Genomic DNA, 7,742 nt, shown 5'->3' with positions numbered 1-7,742 from the left:
AAGTGTTTGTTAAGTACCTACTATGTGCCAGGTGGGCCTCCCAGGTAAAGAATCCATCTGCAAAGCAGGAGCTGCAGGTTTGATCCCTGAGTCGGGAAATGGCAGCCCACTCCAGTATTCTTGCCTGGGAAATTCCACGGACAGAGGAGCTAGGTAGATACAGTCCACGGGATCGCAAAAGAGTCAGACACGACTGAGACACTAAACAACAACAACGTGTCAGCCGCTGTGCTAGGCTCCAGGCAGTGGGCACAAGGGCACTTCTCTCAAAAGGGCCAACAGGCAAATGGGGCTATGAGCAACAGACAGATATAATTCCAACAAAGCAGAGAATGTACACGGTGCTCTAGGCTCACTGAAGAGGCACGGGGCCAAGGCTTCAGGTAGCTGGAGAGCCCTTTCCTGGGAGGTACATCTCAGCTGAGATCTGGGTAAGGACAGGAATTAGCCCAATGGGTAGAAGGGGAGGAGCAGAGAGCGCAGAGAGTGTCCGAGCCAGAAGGAAGAACCTTTCACCTCCCAGAGAGCCTACTCCATTCAAGCCAGTGCAAATCAGCTCTCCTGTCTAGATCCAGTGAGATGGGGCCAGGAGTGGTAACTGGTGGTAAGAGCTCCCCTGAGGGCCACAGGTGCCCCAAAAGAGTGTGCAGTGAACTCATCTGTGCTTTCGAAGGTCACCTCAATGCCTGATGGGAGTGGGCAAGGCCAGAGCAGACAGACTATGACATTTTGTGATCATTAAGGTGTGGGGCCAAGGTGGCCTCAACTAGGGTGGAGGGAATGGTATCAAAGGGACAGGAGTTGGTCCTTGTCCTCAGGGATCTTACATTAGATGCAAGAAAGATACTTGCAGACCGAGCAAGATGGGCAACAATGGAGCAAGGGGTGCTGGAGGGGTACAGAGGAAGAGGTTCAGCAAAGGCTGGGGGTGGGGGTGGGGCCAGGCCACAGGTAGTGGCTGCTGCCGAGGGTATTAGTGGAGGTCTGGGAGCCATGGGGCAGGGCATGGGCATGTTGCAGGAAGGGGGAGCCCCTGCCAGGGCCCGAAAGGGTGCTCCTGTCTAACACTCGGAAATGAATTGTCCGAGGAGACACACTGACAAAGCAAGAGATTTTACTGGGAAGGGGCACCTGGGGGAGAGCAGGAGGATAAGAGAACCCAGGAGAACTACTCTGCAATGTGGCTCACAGTCTCGGGTTTTATGGTGATGGGATTAGTTTCTGGGTTTTCTTCAGCCAATCACTTTGACTCAGGGCCCTTCCTGGTGGTGCACGCATTGCTCAACTGAGATGAATGCCAGCGAGAAGGATTCTGGGAGGTGGCAGGACACGTGACCTTTCTTAAACTGCTCCGGTTGCTGGTGGCTTGTTAGTTCCGTATTCCTCACCGAGACTTCCTGTTGTAAAATCACTTACAGGTATGCTTACTATGGTACCTGGCCAGGGTGGGCGGTTTCAGTCAGTGTGTTTCCCTTAGCAGGGATCCTTACGCTGTCCTCAGGATCCCAGCAGGGTCCCATTTGATGACACAGGTTGCAGAGATCTTCAGGAAAGGAAGCGGTGGAATGACGTGGAGGAGGAAGCAGTCCTGCAGAGGTGACTGCAGTGGGAAGGTGCTGGAGCCCAGAAGGGCAGATGTGCTGGTCTGGGCCCAGGGGAGGAAGAGGACGAGGAGTGGGCAGGAGAAACTTGGCAGGAAGCGACTTGGCCGATGGAGGGAAGCAATCCTTCGCAGCTCAGGGGACCAGGCTGTAGCAGTGGCCCTATCAAAACAGGGTGGCTGGAACCAGAGCAATTTGGCACCCTGTGCAATGAGGTCATTTCAACAGCCAACCTTTCCTGAGTGGCTGCTGCAGCCAGACCCAAAGCCAGGCGACAGGCAGACGTCACGATGCCACTTCACCCCCACTGTCACCACCGTTCATGTTGTAGACCCCCATTTTACAGAAGAGGCAAAGAAATTCACTCAGGCGCACAAGTGATAAGAAGCTTTGTCAATGCCTTGAGAGAGGACGCTGTGAGTTAGAGGTAATTATGAACCAGGAATGACAGAAAGTCAAGAGGAACTAAAGAGCCTCTTGATGAAAGTGAAAGAGGAGAGTGAAAAAGCTGTCTTAAAACTCAGCATTCCAAAAACTAAGATCATGGCATCTGGTCCCATCACTTCATGGGAAATAGATGGGGAAACAATGAAAACAGTGACATTTTATTTTCTTGGGCTCCAAAATCACTGTGGACAGTGACAGCAGCCATGAAATTAAAAGACACTTGCTCCTTGGAAGAAAAGCTATGACAAATCCAGACAGTGTATTAAAAAGCAGAGACCTCACTTTGCCAACAAAGGTCCATCTAGTCAAAGCTATGGTTTTTCCAGTAGTCACGTATGGATGTAAGAGTTGGACCATAAAGAAGGCTGAGGGCTGAAGAATTGATGCTTTTGAACTGTGGTGTTGGAGAAGACTCTTGAGAGTCCCTTGGACTGCAAGGAGATCCAACCAGTCCATCCTAAAGGCAATCAGTCCTGAATGTTCATTGGAAGGACTGATGTTGAAGCTGAAACTCCAATACTTTGGCCACCTGATGCGAAGAGCTGACTCATTTGAAAAGACCCTGATGCTGGGAAAGATTGAGGGCAGGAGGAGAAGGGGACGACAGAGGATGAGATGGTTGGATGGCATCATTGACTCTATGGGCATGAGTTTGATCAGACTCTGGGAAATAGTGAAAGACAGGGAAGCCTGGCGTGCTGCAGTCCATGGGGTTGCAAAGAGTCAAACACAACTGAACAACAGCAACAACAACCAGTGAACCAGGAAGTGCCTTCCCAGGTGGCACTGGCGGTAAAGAACGCACATGCCAATGCAGGAGACATGAGATCAAGATGTGATTCCTGCGTCAGGAAGACCCTCTGGAGGAGAGCATGGCCACCCTCTATAGTGTTCTTGCCTGGAGAATCCCATGGACAGAGGAGCCTGGCGGGCTGCAGTCCATAGGGTCGCAAAGAGTCAAACACGACTGAAGTGACTTAGCACACCTGCATGCATGAACCAGGAATGTGTGCAGACAACACTGGACAGTGCCTGAGAGTGAGCATTTTCCAAGTGTCTCCTGTGACTATCACATGCCAGACACAGTGTCAGGCCCTGGAGATCCTGTGTTTAACAAAACATGAGGTTCCTGCCCCCATGGACCTTAGCGTCCTGGGAGGGAGAGTGACAAGAAACAAAGAAGATGCGAGTGAACCTAGAACGCAGCTCGCAGGAAGCAGGGCTGGGGAGGGAAGTGGACTCCAAATTACAAAGCTGCCAGTCTGACCCTAAGGCCCAGAATCCTGGACCACAGAGAATCAAGGCATCAGTGGTTGGGGGCTGGGTTCTCTGGCTGGCTCGGAGGCAGTCCTAGCCATGGGCAACCCCAGGCCATGGTTTCCTCACCCAGAAGAAGCAGAGTCAGGTTAGAGTGCTGCTGCTGCTGCTAAGTCGCTTCAGTCGTGTCCAACTCTGTGTGACCCCATGGACTGCAGCCCACCAGGCTCCCCGTCCCTGGGATTCTCCAGGCAAGAACACTGGAGTGGGTTGCCATTTCCTTCTCCAATGCATGACAGTGAAAAGTGAAAGTGAAGTCGCTCAGTCGTGTCCGACTCCTAGCGACCCGATGGACTGCAGCCCACCAGGGCCCTCCATCCATGGGATTTTCCAGGCAAGAGTACTGGAGTGGGTTGCCATTGCCTTCTCCGCAGGTTAGAGTAGCAGCTCTCAAATTGCGTCTTAGCTGAGGAAACTGTTATTCAAACACGATCTTAACCAGAAGCCAAGTCCAATGGGCAAAAAATGTAAGTTCAGCTTGAGGGCAGAACTGCCCCCTCTTTCCTTCCGGATCCTCAGCAGCCCCAAAGGAATCTCACAGATTTCCCAGGGCTCCAGGAGCCCACTCGAGAAACCGTGAGATCAAAACGGGCACTTACTAAGTAAGAGCTACATGTACACGGCCTCATTCAGTTCTCATTCTTGCAAAAAGCCTACGAAGTCATCATTTTATTCAGTGAGGAATCTGAGGCTTAGAGGGGTTAATAACATTAGCCAAACAGGAGCTGCTTGTTGATCATGGTCTGGCCCCTGCCTAGCTGTCCAGCCTCCTGGCTCCCACCCCTGACCACCCACCCCCATTCACACCCACACATACATACCTTCTCTCTTTAGATCACAGGAACCCATTTCTCATCCCCAGCCTTGGCACACACTTTTCTATTCTTCTCCTATGGTGTTAGTTCCCTCTTGCTGCTGTAACAGACTTTCACACACTAGTGGGTTAAAGTAACACAGATTTATCAGCTTACAGGTCTGGAGTCAGAAGTCCAAGATGGGTAGGCAAAGCTTCCTTCCTTCTAGAGGCTCTAGAGTAGAATTCATTTCCTTTCCTTTTCCAGTTTCCAGAGGTTTCCATGGCTCATGGCCCCCTTCCATCAACGCCATTACTCTGACCTCTGCTTTTACTGTCGTATCTTCTCTGACCCTCTGCCTCCTCCTTATAAGGACACTTGTGATTACACTGGGTCCACACCGATAATCCAGGGGAATCTCCCATCTTAAGATCCTTAACTGGAGGGAATTCCCTGGTGGTCCAGTGGTTAGGACTTGGGGCTTTCACTGCCATGGCCCAGGTTCAATCCCTGGTCAGGGAACTAAGATCTTGCAAGCTGCACAGTGTGGCCAAAAAAAAAAAAAAAAGCCTTTAAATGAATCACATCTCTCTTGCCATGTAAAGGAACATATTCACAGATTCTAGGGATTAGAACGTGAACATCTTTGGGGGCCATTATTCAGCCAGCCACATCTTGTAACTCCACTCATTCCTCAGATCTGAGCTTTAAGGTCCAGATCTGAGCTTTAGGTCATGTCCTCAAGGAAGCCGCCCCTGACCCTTCTGATAAGACCATCCTCAGTTGAGTTCTCAGAGCAGGCTGGATCTCTCCCTCACTTTGCTTGTCACAGTCATAATTTAGCATTTGTTTGGATAGTATTTGAGTCTAACTAAACATTAAGAGTGCTGTATTGTGCTTAGTCACTCAGTCGTGTCCAACTCTTTGTGACCCCATGGGCTGCAGCCTGCCAGGCTCCTCTGTCCATGAGGATTCTCCAGGCAAGAATACTGGAGGGGGTTACCATGCCCTCCTCCAGGGGATCTTCCCAACCCAGAGACAGAATCCAGGTCTCCAGCATAGCAGACGGATTCTTTACCATCTGAGCCACCAGGGAAGCCCAAGAATACTGGAGAGGGTAGCCTATTCCTTCTCCAGGGGCTCTTCCCGACCCTGGAATTGAACTGGGGTCTCCTGCATTGCAGGTGGATTCTTCACCATCTGAGCTACCAGGGAAGCCCAAACATCAAGAGTGTGGGGAGTCCTTTTGTGTTTCTGTTTGTGTTTTCAGCAGAATTTGGCACACAGTAGGGGCTCAATTAACATTTGTTAAATAAATTAATGAACAAATAGATGAACTTGCCTGAGGTCACAGCAGCAAGTAGCAGAGGCAGGATCTGAACTTGGGCAGTGGGTTCCCAGAGTCCTATATCCTTAGCCGTGCACAAGCTTGCCTCTCCAGACCTACAGTAGCCCAGGCTCAGGGGTGTGGTTAAGTCTTCTCAGCAACATCCCCCAGGTACTGGTTGCTTGGCCAACCCAAACTCAAACCCCTCCACCCTCCCGCGGCCCCCACGCCCCTCCAGTCTGACCTGTGATTTAGGACTTGATTCATAGGAGGTAGGACAAGAAGTTCTGTGAATGCTGGCCGTGTGGGATTGGGGACCGTGGGTAGCCAAGGCCCCAGGGGCCACAGTGGTGGGAGGTGGCATCAGGCTACCGGGAGGAGAGCCCTCTAGAGGGGGCGGTGGGCACCGGTTGGGGTAAGAGCCGAGGGCAGCCCCCTGGACACGCCCACAACGAGAAGCCGGGAGGAGACCACGCAGGCCAGCAAGGAAACAAGCTGTCAGAAATCCGGAGGAGACGTGGGAAAGTGCAGTGTCATGGAAACCACGGAGCGAGCGTGTCCACTGGTTCTGGAAGAGGCGGCTGTCGAAGCATCAGGCGGCTCTGCAGGGCGGGAGTGGGAGGTCCGGGGCCACCTGTCCTCCAGCTCTGACGCCCTTCAGCAGGGTGACTTCAGCAAACTGCATGGGAGCCGAAGCATCAGGCAGAGGCTGAGTGGGCGCTTCAAGGATTCAGGAGGAAACCAGCCGAGACCACACATTTCCGGATCTGGCAGGGAGAGAGGGGGGCGGTTGCTAGGAGCGGCGCTGTGGACCAGGGGAGCCCGCACGTGGGTTTGCAGGCACCTGGGCAGAGCCTGGGAGGAAGCGTGGGGAAGCCGGGGGAAGGGCATGCTGGGGGCGGGACTGGGGGGTGCGCACCGCTGGGCTGGGACCGTCGGGGATGAGTCAGCGCCCACGTGGCTTGTGGCTCCCGGCTGGCCTCGCCCTGGCGTCTCCGCTAGGGCCTGGGAGCTAAGTTTTCTCCCACCAAGGTCACCCTGGGATTGCTTTGGGACCCTGGAAACCCAGGGCTGGTGCCACTGAGTGCAGGACCTCTGCACAGCCTCCTACTTGCAGGCCACGGGCTCCCTTCCTGGGCTCTGGGAGGACCTCAGAGGGCCTCTTGCCCTGAGTGGGGAGTCCAGTGTGAAACCACCAGAAAGGGACTGAATGGAGGCACTTAGTCCCCCCCCACCTCACTTCTCCAAAAGTCTAGAAAACTGCCTTCCCAACCCGAAGGGACCTGACAACCATCTTTTAAAGATGTGAGTCCAAGTTTGTGCTTTGGACCCTTTGGGCAAGCTGATGAAGCCTGTGGATCTTTTCTCAGAGTGTGTAAAATACCAATGAAACCAATTATATTGAAAATTATATATATATATTTAAAACCGAACCTTTAATATCATACCATACATGCTTCTTTATCAAATGCACTAAAGAACAACATCTGGCAATCGGTCATGATTTTAGAGCTGTTGTTCAGTTGCTAAGTCGTGTCTGACTCTTTGTGACGCCATGGAATGCAGCATGCTAGGCGTCCCCGCCCTTCTCTGTCTCCTGGAGTTTGCTCAAACTCATGTCCATTGAGTTGGTGATGCTATCTAACCACCTCATCCTCTGCCACCCTCTGATTTTAGAGTCGTGATGAGCATAAATGACATTCGGAGCTATCTATGAAAGTCTAATGTGATATGAAATTGTCTGTGATTTCTTCTAGTGACGAAGTCACAGATCCCATTGCTACCGTGGTCTCTGCCTATGGTCCTAGTGGAAGGAAATGCTCAGCATTTGGTAGGGGTTAGTGAAAATCAAGGTGTCATTTTTACCCATCCAAGTCCCTGGATCCCCTGAATTATATCCATGACCTTCAAAAAGTTAAGAGCCTCAGTTCTGTGGCAAGAGTCAGAATCCCCAGTGCCTACAGGGTGCAGACAGGCGGCTGCTGTGCATGGCTGTAGACCTGGTGCCCTGGAGACCACACACCTCTTTAGGGGCAGCAGCCCTGCTGGGATCCTGGAACAGTAAGGTTAATATCACCTAATCTTCACCTTTTAAAGAGATGCCAGAAACACTAATTATTTTGTGAACGCTTCTCATTTTAAATGTTAGCCCCAAATTGACATTTTAAAGGATACTCTGGGGCCAAACATAACATGAGTGCTGGCCTGATGCAGCCTGGAAACCCTGGATTTGGGCTCCCTGCTGGATGGGGTTCT

At 51.9% G+C, this 7,742-nt stretch overlaps 1 non-coding gene across 1 annotated transcript; it reads left to right on the top strand.

The window, feature by feature from the left end:
* Positions 1-4,609: 4,609 nt before the first annotated feature.
* On the top strand, positions 4,610-4,681 carry TRNAE-UUC (transfer RNA glutamic acid (anticodon UUC)). The gene has a single exon. It is a non-coding gene; the product is annotated as a tRNA-Glu (tRNA).
* Positions 4,682-7,742: the final 3,061 nt, after the last annotated feature.

Source organism: Bos javanicus, chromosome 14, assembly GCF_032452875.1.
Source record: "Bos javanicus breed banteng chromosome 14, ARS-OSU_banteng_1.0, whole genome shotgun sequence".
NCBI lineage: Eukaryota > Metazoa > Chordata > Mammalia > Artiodactyla > Bovidae > Bos > Bos javanicus.
This window is presented reverse-complemented; position numbering and strand designations above follow the sequence as displayed.